The following is a 13716-nucleotide window of genomic DNA, read 5'->3' on the forward strand; positions in this document are numbered from 1 at the left end:
GTGACTGGTTGTTATAGTTACAGATAATGTATTCTTTATGGAATTTCCAGCAGAGAGATTCTATGTCCTTTGTTCCACATTAAATGGGAGTAGTCAGAATTTAAATTGGCTATTGACTACTTTTCTTGTTTGGTACTTCTCCAGAAATGCTGAGCTGCAACATTGTATTAATTTCCAAATATATTATTAGATGTTGTATACGTTGCTCTGTTGTATACCATTCACAAATGCCTTACTCATAATAATTACCCACCACAGCATGCAGACAGATGGACACAGATATAGAATTTCATTGGGCTGACTGTGGATACATTATTCATTTCCATGAGTTATTAATGACCTCGTAATTCACCAGTGACACAGCAAATCAGAGCCACAAGTGAATTATGAAAGGACATAAATAAAGAGTCAAAATGAATGTATCCCTCCATCAGGCCATGCTTATTTTGTTTAAACTATAGCGTTTTTCTTTGCTTCCCCCTTCCTATTTCAGGGATTCCCACCCTTAATTGGTCACTCTGCATCCTGCCACTTGATTAGTTGCAGCAGGTTCTGAAATATGTTCTGTAATTAGATGGTGCATTAATTCTTTCCTTTCCTTTCCATTCTGCTATAGATATATATTATAAGATAGGAACAGCTACTGATTTTAACAAGGCTTTGTTTATTTGATTATTGTTTTCATGTCATGTATAGACTGAGAATATACAACAGATTAGTTTTGGAGATTGGATTCATATTTATGACTTTAGACAAAAACTTTTACTGGAGAGAAAAGGTGGTGGAGTGGGATTGTTTCAGTTTGTAAAACCACCTTCTGTAAATTGGTCCAGATCCAGACTATATTTCCCCAAGCCCCCAGAATATGTGTTGAAGGAAAGATTTGGAAGCTTGGATCTGTTTCTGGCCCCTCTGTGATTGATGCGTAATGGGGTTTTGTTTTGCAAAACCATGAACCCAAGCAAGTGGGGTTTGGATGCAGATCTCATCTGCCTGATATCCATATCCCTAATGTCCAGGTTGGGATTCTATAAAAGGTTCCAGTTTGGGTTTTTTCGGTATCATGCTATTAAAAAAGGAAAGGAAAGAATCGAGAAATGTTTTCAGGACTTGGCTTTGGTTCTCTCCAGCTTCCACATGTACAGTGACTTTTGCTGTCTGTGCTCTGACTTTTGCCAGAAAAGTGAGTGCCTGGAGTCCTGTTCTTTTGTGAGCAAAATTGGTGCTTGTAATTACTATCGAAATCAACAACCCCCTGCCTGACTCTTACACTCCTGCCACACTGCAGATGGGACCACGAGTCTGTAACTACTTAGGGGCTCAGTCGGTTAAACCAGTTAGAAGTTCCATGATTTTGTTTGTGTCCCTGCATTTCTGCCACCACAGACATGTTTTATGCGCTCACTTAGTATCCAGTCTAACTGTGTCTTTAGGAGCGTATTATGGGATATGCTGGGCAACTCCCATAGGGTCCCAGCAGCAACTGTTTGCACTAAGGACTGTAATTTTGCAGGGTCCTCCCTTCCATCTTCCACATAGGATTATGAGATTTCTGACACAAAACCCATAATCCTCTGCATCGGGAGTCACAGTGGTCATTTCATTTTATGGAAGCTGCATCCTCTAGATTTTAATGCTTCCAGGGAGAAGTGGAGAAGGTGTTACATATTTTGTTAAACAAGAGTAGGGGGGGAAATGGGTGAGGTGGTGCCCCAAAAGCCACCTACAGAGGAGGATATCTGCTGAGAGATCTCGCTCCACACGCAGCACCACACCCTTCTTCCTGTGACCCCCAGAAGGCATCTCCAGGGAGATAGGATGTGAGTGAGGGTGGGCACGGGGCAGCACTGGATTGGGTGTGAGCAGGGCCAGATCAACTTTTTGTGGGCCTGGCACCAAACATGTTTGTGGGCCCCCATGGGGCAAGGTGCAGGGGGGTGGGATGGTCAGTCTCCAGAGTGAAGGGCAGGCTGTGGGCAATGAGGCACAGCGTGGCGGGAGCAGTCCCGTTCTGCGCAGCTGGCAGGAGGGCACTGTTTACAAACCTGCAGCTGCCAGACGCACACTGGCCTGCCCACCTTTGTGCTGCCAGCATGCCCCTTCCCCTGGAGGGCAAGCCCGCACCACACCGCCCCCCTGCCCAGTGCCCCACCCTTATGCCCAGTGCCCCCTCGCCCAGAGACCTCCACCACAGATCTCTATGCCCAGCCCCCACCCCTCCCAGAGACTGCCCCCGCTGACTTCCCACCACAACTGCACAGCACCCTGCACACCACACAGCTCGCCCAGCGCCCACCGCCTTCCTCACAGTCTCACCATCACAGCTGCACAGCACCCCATATTCCTGAGGGGATTCTACACCAAAAAATTAAAAATTCTGCGCACAGTATTTTAAAATTCTGCAAATTTTATTTGTCAATAAAAAATGTGGAGGATCCAACATGGCAGTGGGGAGCACAGGCCACTAGTTGCATGGAGATGGGAGATTACCTTGCAGCCTCCCTGCACCCTACCCTAGGACAGGGACTTGGCAATGAGGCTGCACCCAGCCCTTACATGGTGCAAGGGCCAGGCCTGCCCCAGAAACACCCTGGAGCCCTGCCCCCCTGTGCCAGGCGCACCAGGTGTGAGTGAGCAGGCTCAGCCAGGCAGCAGGATCCAAGTACAGAGGGACTTAGTGTGGAGGGATCCAGGTGGGGGTAAGAGAGTTCTCTGTGGCGCAATCTGGGTGCGGGTGGCTCAGTGAGAGATCTGGATGCACAGAAGCTCATTGGGGGGTTCTGGGTGCAGATGGAATGGGACTCTGCAGGGGATCCAGGTGAAGGTGTTTGGGGCTCAGCAGGAGGGTCTAGGTGCAGGGGAGTGGGGTTCATTTGGGTGGGGGTCCAGGTGCAGGTGGGTGGGGCTCAGTGGGGAGGGTGTCTGGGGGTGGGGCTCATTTGGGTGTTACAGATGCAGGGGAGGTGGGGCTTGTCAGGGTGAGGGTTCGATGGGCCTGCTTAACAGGGGAGCCCCAGCTTCTGCCAAGGGGATGCAGCATGCTGGGCTCCAGCGTCCCCCCTGCCCCCGCTTCCCTCATCCCCTTTCCTACCCCCTTCTCTTCCCCCCCCATCCCCCTTCCCCACCACTCCATCTCCTCCCCAGGCTTGGGGGGCACGGAGGAAACCGTCCCCCAGCACGAGCCGGCAGAGTGGAGCGGATTGGGGCCAGGTTGCTCCACTTTCTGCCACCCCGTGATTGCAGGGCAGGCCCGGCCCTGCACTCATGGGACGGCGGGAAGTGGAGTGACCCAGCCCCAGCCTGCTCCGCTCCCCTGGCTCCCAACCTTGGGACTTGGGTAGCAGGGGGGAACCGCCCCCCAGCATTCACTGGCGGCACGGCTGGGAGCTGGTGGAGCAGAGCGGGCTGAGGCTGGGTCGCTCCACTTCCCACCGCCCAATGAGTACAGGGCATGCCCGACCACCACTGCAGTCCCCCAGGATGCATAACTCAGGGGAAGGGGCAGAGTGGGGGTGGGGGTGGGGCGGAGCGGGGGTGGGAAGAGGCAGGGCAGGGGCAGATTTCCTAGCAGGCTCAGCCGGCCAGGGGATCGGGTTGGACAGGGCCCCTTCTGACTGGCGCCATGGTAAACCCGGTACTGGGTATGAGTGGGTTGTGAAAAAGGCCGGGTGCTGTATTGGCTGCTTCTCACAAGGGGTGCCAGAGGTGACTGCAACCAGAGGGAGACACTGGCCTCCAAGTTCCATTGGAGACAAGCTGCCAGGGGCACAATGCTGGTGCGTGTACATAGGACTTCTGTGCAGCCGATGGATATCTGCTTGGATCTATCTCAGCTTCTTCTGTGACCCTCATTACCACTGGTGGAACTCCTGGGCTTGCTGCATTTCATGGTGTGAGACCTGTCACAATTCAAACATTTGGCACAAGACCATTTGGCTTGTCTACATGTAGAGTTGCAATGGTTAAACTTAAGATTTGGTGTTTAAGCCAGTGTAGTGAAACTGGTGTGAAAAATTATGTGGATATTCCTATTTCTGGTATAGCTTTCAGTCAGTTAGGAACAGGTAGGTTTTGTTAACTGAAATAAGCTACTCAGACTGAAATAAGCGTATTTACATTGGTTTAACTGAACCAGTTTAACTAAACAGATGTAAGTTTGTGTATAGATAAGGCCTCACACATCAGCCTATCTATCTTGAGTACTTACATGGCTGCCATTATTGTACTGTCCAAGTGCCTCACAATCTTTGATGTGGTTACTCTGACACAACACCCCTGTGAGGCAAGGCAGTGCTGTTATCCCCATTGTACAGATGGGGAACTGAGGCACAGAGAGGCAAAGTGACTTGTCCAAGATTGCACAGGATGTCTGTGGCAGAGCAGGGAGCTGAACCCAGGTCTCCCAATTTCCAGATTAGTGCCCTAACCACTGGACCATCCTTCCTCATGGTGAAAAACCCTGAGGATGTCCTGGGTTTGGGATGGGCCACATGGCTCATTGTTTTGTGGGACAGTAGAACAATCCAGAAGAAACTTTCCAAGGGGTGCATCCTCTCAAAGTCCTCGTCCTTCTTGGCTCCCTTCTGTGAATTTTATCTCCGGTCCAGTCCACAGGCTTTAAAAACTAGGAACATTTCTCCAGATGCTTCCTTTTAACTCCAGTGGCATGTGGTTTGGTAACACAGGTAGGCCTTGTTCCCTTAATCTAGGCTGGGCCTGAGTGACAGACTCCCTTCCAGCCTGCCTTGCCTGGTTCTCTCATTCTCCAGTTTAGCACCTCACTTGTCTATTGCTCCTGGCAGCTTCCAGCATGCTCATTACCACACCAGCTCTGATGGTAACACCAGAAGCTGAAGGAGCCTTGTCTCTGCCAGGTGCTGAGCACCGGCGGGGGGATTTTTTGCTAAATTTCTCCCGTGTAGGCAAGGCTGAGATGCTTAGAAAGGAAAAAAGAGACTTTTACATTGAGTTTAGCTGAATATGGTGGTAGCTGTCTCAGGATATCATGATGAAAAGCCATCACCCCTTTTCTCCCCCGCCCCACAAGCAGATCTGACACCCACCAGAACTGACTGTTTTAAAACGTGGGCCACTGTTACAGTCATGCCTCTGAGCCACATGGGAACACGTGTGCAGGGCCACTATTTTGGTTAATGTGCCATGCAACCGTTCTGATTTGAAACGTCTGCAAGAGAGCCGCCCTGTCTAGTTTTTTGCTGCATGGGCATTAAACTTTACAACCTTAAAATAAATGAACGAGTGAATGAACACATTGGACAGCTTTTAAGTTGTTGCAAGGTCAGGCCCTTCTGCAATGAGACTTTGAAAAAGTGAAGTGAAGCTGTCTAATATCTCCTTCCCCATCCCCTGCTTCCCAAAATACATGTGGTTTGCTGAGACAGCTTTAAAAAACCCCCAAAGATTACAATATTCGGCTCGTGCTTGATGGGGCTGAAGCTGTTTTGAAATCACTTTTCCGCTTTTAGAACGCAGTTCTTGCTTTGATCAGCAACACAAAGTGATCAGGGGCATTTATTATTCCACAGATATGAGCTGGCAAAGGGCTCCTCATGCATCAGTTCTCCAGCAAATACCGAGTGAAAGCAGGCAAGGCAAGAACTTCAGAGATCAGGGGGAGGGAAAGATAGCATCTTAGCTTTGCTTAATGTTTTTCCCTTTCCAAATTCCCTTCTCTCTGAGGCTTTTTTGTCCCCAGTGTATCCAACCATGGAACTAAGCAGAAAGAGACTTAAAGACACACTGTAAGAGAGCCTCTGAAGCAAACAGGGAGCATAGTTTTAGCTCAAGAAAGCTCCGCAGACATGCTGCAGTAATATAAATTAAGACTAGATTTATTAAAAAAAAAATTAAACCAAAATCAATCTGTGCTGGGGGTGGGGACTTCATGAAACTTTTGGTGTTAGCCAAACAAAAAAGAAAGCAAAAGCTTCCTCCAAATCAGTGAATGGAATTAGTCTTTAAAATAAATGTAAGTGGTTCAAAGAAACACTTTTTAGGAGCCTGTTTCTGTTAATATTAGCCAGACAATTGTGCTTCACCAAGTGGAAGGTAATGAGAAATGCTGCTTTAGATGGCAGCTTTATCCTGTAAACGGAAGGGATGTAAAACTCATGCTTAAGGGCATAATTCAGTCTCAGTGGCAGAGGTCAGGAAGAAATATCCTCTTTGGGCTGGTTCTTATTGTCCTCTAAATTGTCCTCTACTTTGTTTCTTGCATCTTTCTCCAAAAGAGCTTGTCGTACTTACCATCAGAGACAGGGTAGTAAAGGGGGCCTCTGGTATAGCAATTCCTGAGTTCATGGGTGGCACATGAGCCCCCCTTCAGGGAGGCTAGCCATGCAGCTCTGCCTCTTCTGCCCAAGGCCCCACCCCTACCCCCATCTGCGGGAGCCCTGAGCGCCCTATCTGCACCTGCCGCCAGAGGAGCCCTGGCTGGGCCACCACACAGCCTCAGCACTGGGCCCCAGTGCCGGGCTGCTGCTAGGGTTCCCAACTCTGACTGAAGCTATTCTGGGAGATTTTTTTCCCCCCAACATGACGTAATGTCATTTTCTTAAAATATCCTATTAAAATCTCCCAGACTGCTTTCAATAGACACCGGAAGATCAATGCCGAATCCGGGAGACTCCAGGCCAATCCTGGAGGGTTGGCACCCTTAGCCGCCACCCGGCCCCAACGCCAGGCAGCCGCCCAGCCTCAGCACTGGCCCGCTGACCTCCATCCTGTGGCGGAGCTGAGCTCCTGCCGGCTTGGGGTAGAGGGCAGAGCATGGGTGGGCTCAGGGCTTGGTTTAGGGGAGGCTTAGCCTCCCCAACCCATTGTACCCACCGCCCATGCCTCAGTTCCTGTGCAATAGTTAAGTACTTTGCACAAAATCAGTCAATTTTGGTAAAAAAGGGCCAAATTCTGCTGTTACACTAGGATGTATTCAGTTCCCCCACTGAAGGCAATGACGTAACTCTGGAGAGTCAAGAGTAAGAGTAGAATGGGGTCCAAGACCACTGATTAAAAAAATGCTGCACTGGTTTTACATGGGTCTGATATTTGCCCCCTCTCTTTCCCAGAGAGCAGAAATAAGAACTCTCTGGGCAGCTGCTTTTAAACCTAATTGGCTGGCCTTTAATCTTCCTTTAATATTTAACTGCAGATCTATAGGGTGCAGTGAACTTTGATGGAGGTGATACTTCGCTGCATGTTTTCCACAGGCATGCAACGGGAGTGGTACAGCGACAGGGCAGAGAACGTGTGCTTCCAGTTCTAGGTTGATTTGGAAAAAGATTGCTACATTCCAATTGCTTTTTTGTTTGTTTGTTTTTTAATGGGGGTTGTTAGCTGAATATCACATCAGACCACATGGAACAAATACGTTTCCCCGTTTAAACATTGCTGGGAATTACAGTGCAAAAGGAAGCTTAGGAATAAGCGCACAGTGACTTTCAACAGTGCAACTGCTCCATCTACAGGTCAGAAAACCTAGTAAAACAATGCCCACGGATAACCAAGTCAGTGTGCACTGTAGGGTTGCCAGTTTTGGTTGGATGTATTCCTGGAGATTTCATCCCATTACATAATCTTTAATTCCTGGAGACTCCAGGCCAATCCTGGAGGATTGGCAACCGTATGCACTAAATATGCCCTAGCAACGGTTATGCTGATAGGAGATGCTGTGGTTCTAAGTAGCAGCTGTGTTAGTCTGTATTCGCAAAAAGAAAAGGAGTACTTATGGCACCTTAGAGACTAACCAATTTATTTGAGCATAAGCTTTCATGAGCTACAGCTCAGAAGTGAGCTGTAGCTCACGAAAGCTTATGCTCAAATAAATTGGTTAGTCTCTAAGGTGCCACAAGTACTCCTTTTCTTTTTGTGGTTCTAAGCTAGCTCAAATGTTCAGCCGATCTAAATGGAAGTAAGTTGTTTCAGGTAGAAAACCACGGCCTTTGCCTTTGTGGGTTAGATTTTAATTTTTGCACATTCAATCATGTTTAATTTGGTTTCATGGCTTCCAAAAGCCCCACGCAACTTTGAAAGCTGGCAGAGCTCAGGATCAGGACCTGTGCTAGATGGCGAATAGGCAACTTCTCAGATAACTGTTGATGCAAACTCTTGCCCTGTCTCGTATCCTAACGCTTAAAAGGACAAAGGTGTACAGTCTTATTCTGGTTTTGAAGCGAATATAGTGCTCGTGTAAGGAGCCAGATTGACAGGCCCTTAAACAGAATATTTTTGTTTTCATCCACAGATAAAAAAAATAGTCAACAGCAGTGCAAATTCTTCCCATGCAACCCCACCAACGTGCCTCAGCACAGAGCTGGAAAGACCCCTTTGCGATGAGGAAGAAGTTCAGTCTTTGTCCATCCATTAAAAGGCCTCTGTCAAGGTTGGAGCCAATAAGGCCTTGATTATCTTGGGGAAAAAATGAAATGTTTGAACTGGTTTTAAATGCAATTCAGGGCTAAGAACAATAAGGAGCTAGAGTTGATAAAATTGTTAATGCTGATGCAGAACAGGCAGAAGTGTTCTCTAAATATGTATTATTATAAATATGTAGTTGGAAAGAAGCAGGATGATGTGCTTGTATCCCATGGGGATGACTAAGCACCTTCAAGTCCATTAGTAACTAAGGAGGATGTTAAACAACATCTGCTAGGGACAGTCATGTTTAAATTAGCAGGCCTGGATAAGTTGCTCCCAAGAATCCTAAAAGAGTTAGTAGGGGAGATCTCTGGCCTGCTGATGTTAATATTTAGTCTTGTAATACCAGGGAAATCTCAGAAGACTAGAAGAGTTTGTTGTTCTTATTCTTATTGTTTGTTTGTATTAGCATAGTGCCTCCGATACCCAGTCTCAGACCAGGACCCCATTGTGCTAGGCACTGTACAAACACAGAACAAAAAACGGTCCGTGGCTCAGGGAGCTTACAGTCTAAGGCAAGAGACAACAGATGGATACACACAGATGTGGGAGTACAGGCCAATGATCAAACCACTGAACTATCCCTCCCCCAGAGGTACAATATCCTTTTACCTGTAAAGGGTTAGAACCTCAGGTAACCTGGCTGGCACCTGACCAAGAGGACCAATAAGGGGACAAGATACTTTCAGATCTTGCGAGGGGGAAGGCTTTGGTCTGTCTGTTCTGTGTGCTTGCCGGAGAGAGATCAAGAAAGCAAGCAATCCAACTCCATTAGAATTAGTAAGTACTAGCAAGGAAATGTGTTAGTTTACTTTTGTTTTGGCTTGTGATTTTCTCTGTGCTGAGAGCAAGGTGTATTCCTGGTTTTCTTTTTGTAACTTTAAAGTTTTTGCCCAGAGGGAAATCCTCTGTGTTTTAAATCTGATTGCCCTGTGAGATTAGCTTCCCTTCTAATTTTACAGAAGTGCTTCTTTTACCTTTTTTTCTTTCTAATAAAGTTCTGTTTCTTTTAAGAGCCTGACTGGTTTCTCTATTGTCCTAAGACCCAGAGGTTTGGGTCTGTGTTCACTTTGTAACCAATTGGTTAGGATATTATTCTCAAGCCTCCCCAGGAAAGGGGGTGTAAGGGCTTGGGGGGATATTTTGTGGGAATAGGAACTCCAAGTGGCCCTTTCCCTGATTCTTTGTTAAATCACTTGGTGGTGGCAGCGTACCCTCCAAGGGCAAAGAGTTTGTGCCTTGGGGAAGTTTTACCCTAAGCTGGTAGAAATAAGCTTAGGGGGGTCTTTCATGCGGGTCCCCACATCTGTACTCTAGAGTTCAGAGTGGGGAGGGAATCCTGACAGCATCCTTGCTGACTAAACGGGATTAATGAGTAAGAGCAGGGAGGTAAAGTTGTGATATCCACATTTTATAAAACGATGTTGAAAAATTGAAAAGACAGCAGAAAAAAAGCCACAAAAATGATTAGAGGGCTGGACAAAATGCCTTATAGTAAGAGCCCTGGGGCGGTGGGGTTCAGGAAGGCTCAGGCTTCAGTCCTCCCTCCTGCGGTCATATAGTAATTTTTGTTGTCAGAAGGGGGTTTCAGTGCAGTGATGTTTGAGAACCCCTGGAACTAGCTTATGCAAAAGATTAAGAAGTCACTTGATACCTTGAGGGGGAGAAAATACCAGGAAATAAAAGGCTCTTTAGTCGAACAGAGAAAGGCAGAACCAGACCCAGTGATTGGAAGCTAAAGCCAGACAAATTCAAATTGGAAATAAGGCATAATTTTTTTTTAACAATGAGACAGATTGATTGGAACAAACTACTAAGGGAAGTGGTGGATTCTCCATCTGTTGATGTTTTCAAATCAAGACTGGATGCCTTTCTGGAATATATGCTTTAGTAGATAAACAAGTTACTGGGCTCAATACAGGGGTAACTGGGTAAAATTTCATGGCCTGTGACATATAGAAGGTCAGAGTAGATCAGTGGTTCTCAGCCCGGGGCCACTTGCAGCCCAATCAGCACACAGGGAGGGCCATAACTAGGACAGGGCAGAGTAGGAGTGGCACATGCCCCAGGTGCAGAGCTGGCAGGAGGAGTGCGTGCAAAAATGGGGCGGAACAAGATCAGGTTCATCATCAGCCCACCCCCAGTAGGATTGGGCCGAGAAGCATTGGCAGGAGGCCAGGGTACTCTGTGCCCCCCCACTCCCCAGGATCACGGGTCCAGTGACCCTGGCTTGAGCAGACTCCCTGGCACTAGGACTGCAGCAGCAGGTGGGCAGGGCGGGCTGCACGGCTGAGCTACCTGCAGCTGAGGTAGGAAACCAGTGGGCATGGGGAGAGGGGTGCACGAGGCTAGGGCCATGGGGAGGGGATGCAGCTGGTACGTGGGGGACATACTGTAGATGGAGGGACTGGTGGTTGGGGGCAATCCCTGGATGGGGGTCTAGATACTGGGGCACAGTCCCAGGATGAGGGGGGTTGAGTGCTGGGAGCAGTTCTTGGGGGGGGGCTGGATGCTGGAGGGGACAGTCCCTGGGGCAGCCATTCTGCCCTGGACAAGGCACCCTGTCTCTGCCAGCCCAGTGCTGTGGGGGAGGGTCTAGATGCTGGGGGGGACAGTCCCAGGGGGGTTGGGTAATAGGGGGCAGTCCCTGGATGGGAGCGCTGTGGGAAGTCCCTGGCTGGGGAGGTGCCCCGCACCGGGCAGGGCTCCCCATCTTTACAGGCAGGCTCCGCAGCTGCGCTCTCCGGGTTCTCAGTCAAGCCGTGTTGCTAGCAGCAGCGTGGAAGTGAGGATGGCGATACATCCTGCCATGTCACTGCTACAATAAATTAATTAGTCTGAACAGTTGTTTTGCTCATTTAAAACGCTCTTGTAGACATTTGCCAGTGTTGAAATGAAATGTACTCCATCAATTTTAAGTGTATTGCTGCCATATAACAAATACTAAACCTTATTTTTTTGGTAGCTGTACAGATAGCATATAATCTTGTGTGGATGCGGCCCACATAACAGATACAGATCTGCATGCACAGCCCACACTGGTAAATAGGTTGAGAGCCACTGGCCTAGATGATCTAATGGTTCCGTCTGGCCTTAAACTTTATGAATCTTCGAAAACCTGGAACATAATATTTCAAAACCTGGGTTTAAATAGATAGATGGGGGTTTAGACAAAACAGTTGAAAGCTAGTTATGCCCGGATCACAATGGCCAGGCAAATCATATGTGCCTGAATAAGTTTTAAAAAAAAAAGTCTGTTTTCCTCCCAAATGATGTAGGTAGGGTCCTATTGCCAGCAGTAACTAATGGTAGCTTCCTAGATGGTGGACACTTGTTGACTGAGCACAGAGTATTGCACTGAACTGGTCACTATTTTCAGTCAAAAGTTGTTTGGTTTTTAAAAGAGTTGTAATGAGAGCACTGGATAATGAAATGGGAAGACCATGCACTAGTTTCAAAAGATACCAGATATCTCTGTGCTTGTGCTTATTTTTTGGAAGCCTGTTTGGTTATCATCTGCCTTTGGGGCTGCCCCCAGGTGAGATGGCTGGCTGGCCCTAACTGCAGTTTATAAAATATATTTGAGATTATTTATTACTAGCCCTTACACAGAGGAAATATTTTTCATTTCCCCACGCCCCCAAAGTTAGGTTAATAGGGAACAACTTCACTGTGTTCAAAGCACAGAGCAATATGCCTGAGCAATGATCCTAATAAAGTCCAGTCAACAATAAATCCCAGTAGTCAGAAACAATTTTGCTTGAGTTTCCTGATTGGAATCTGGATAATTCAAAGGAATTTGTCAATGAGCAGCTGGCACACATGTAGCAGACAGAAGTGGGGGGAGAGGGGAACTTCTTTAATTATCTTCAAAGATCAAAACAGATGGAGTGCATACAGGGCCGGATTATGACCTTTAGAGGCCCTAAACACTGAAAACATTATGGTACCCCCCATATGTAATTCAAAATAAAAACAATATTATACCATAAAATAAAATTTTATTTTTCGAAATTACACAAAACTTACATGTATGCTGAAATTAAAATAACTTCTTTCTAGATTTTCTGATTGCAAAATTCTGGATAAGTTCTTCGAAGCTGACTCGATGAAGCATGTCCACTTCCGTACCCAATAGGGAAAGTGAATCAAGTCTGTCTTGACACGTTGTTGTTCTTTTTATTCTTTTCAGCTGAGAAAAAGAGCGTTCTGCGGAGCAGTTCGTATTTTTCTAACATTGATGATTACTTAGTGTGATCTCTACATTTGGAAATACACATTGTATTCTGTCTTTCAGTGTTGTGTCATGAAGATCAATATGTCTGAATTTCATTTTTCTTGTTTCATTAAACTTTGCGCGCATATAACAGTGGAACTGCCGTACTTCTCTACAGAGATTCATGTTCAAGTCAACAGGGTATGAGTCAACTAGCTTTTGGGAACCTTGTGAATATTGTTTGTCAGATAAGTCCCTATCATTTAGAAAAGAAAATCTACTTGATACTTCTTTGTACACTTCACCTCTCCTCTTCATATGAGCTTCAAGTGTATCAATTATAGCGTATTAAGTAGATATGTGAAATTTGTCTCTTGGATTCAATGCTGTTTCTATTGCACTGCTATCATTTGCTTGTTTTTTCCTGATTCACTTGCGGGACTGGGCTTCTTTGTAGTTAGTATCAGGCAAGATATCTTTTGATATGTCTTCAAATCTTTCAAAATCATTCCTCAAAGTCTGTAAGTGGTCTGCTAATGATTGACAGAGGTCTGCACATGTTTTCAAATCCAATTTTTTTCTTGGAGAGCTTGACTTGTGTGGTAAAAGTGTTGTAAAATTTCATTCCACATGGTCAACATGAATACAAACTCTAGTTCTTGCATCTTGGTTGCAATGTTTTCTGCCTCTCGTATAGTTTCTCCCTTTTGTGATTGGTCTTCAGCTATACTTTCTACGTTGAATAGGACTCCAGAATTGCACTTGTTGCCACTGCATGTACCTCCCAGCGAGTATTAGAAAGAGATTTCGACACACGATCATTGCGCAAATATGTTTTAAGAACTGCCCATCGATGTGTTGAGGCAGAGAAAAATGTATAAAGTAACTGGACTGTTGAGAAAAAACTTACTGCCACCGGACAACAATCAATAGCACTGCGGCCAACAAGATTGAGAGAGTGGGCAGCACATGGTATGAATATGGCATATTTGTTCTGTTCTAAAAGCTGCTTTTTGTGGACAATATCTTCTTTGTTTGCCATTGATAAAAGTCCAACGTGATTTCTC

The sequence above is a fragment of the Natator depressus genome, chromosome 9 (assembly GCF_965152275.1).
Source record: "Natator depressus isolate rNatDep1 chromosome 9, rNatDep2.hap1, whole genome shotgun sequence".
Lineage (NCBI taxonomy): Eukaryota > Metazoa > Chordata > Testudines > Cheloniidae > Natator > Natator depressus.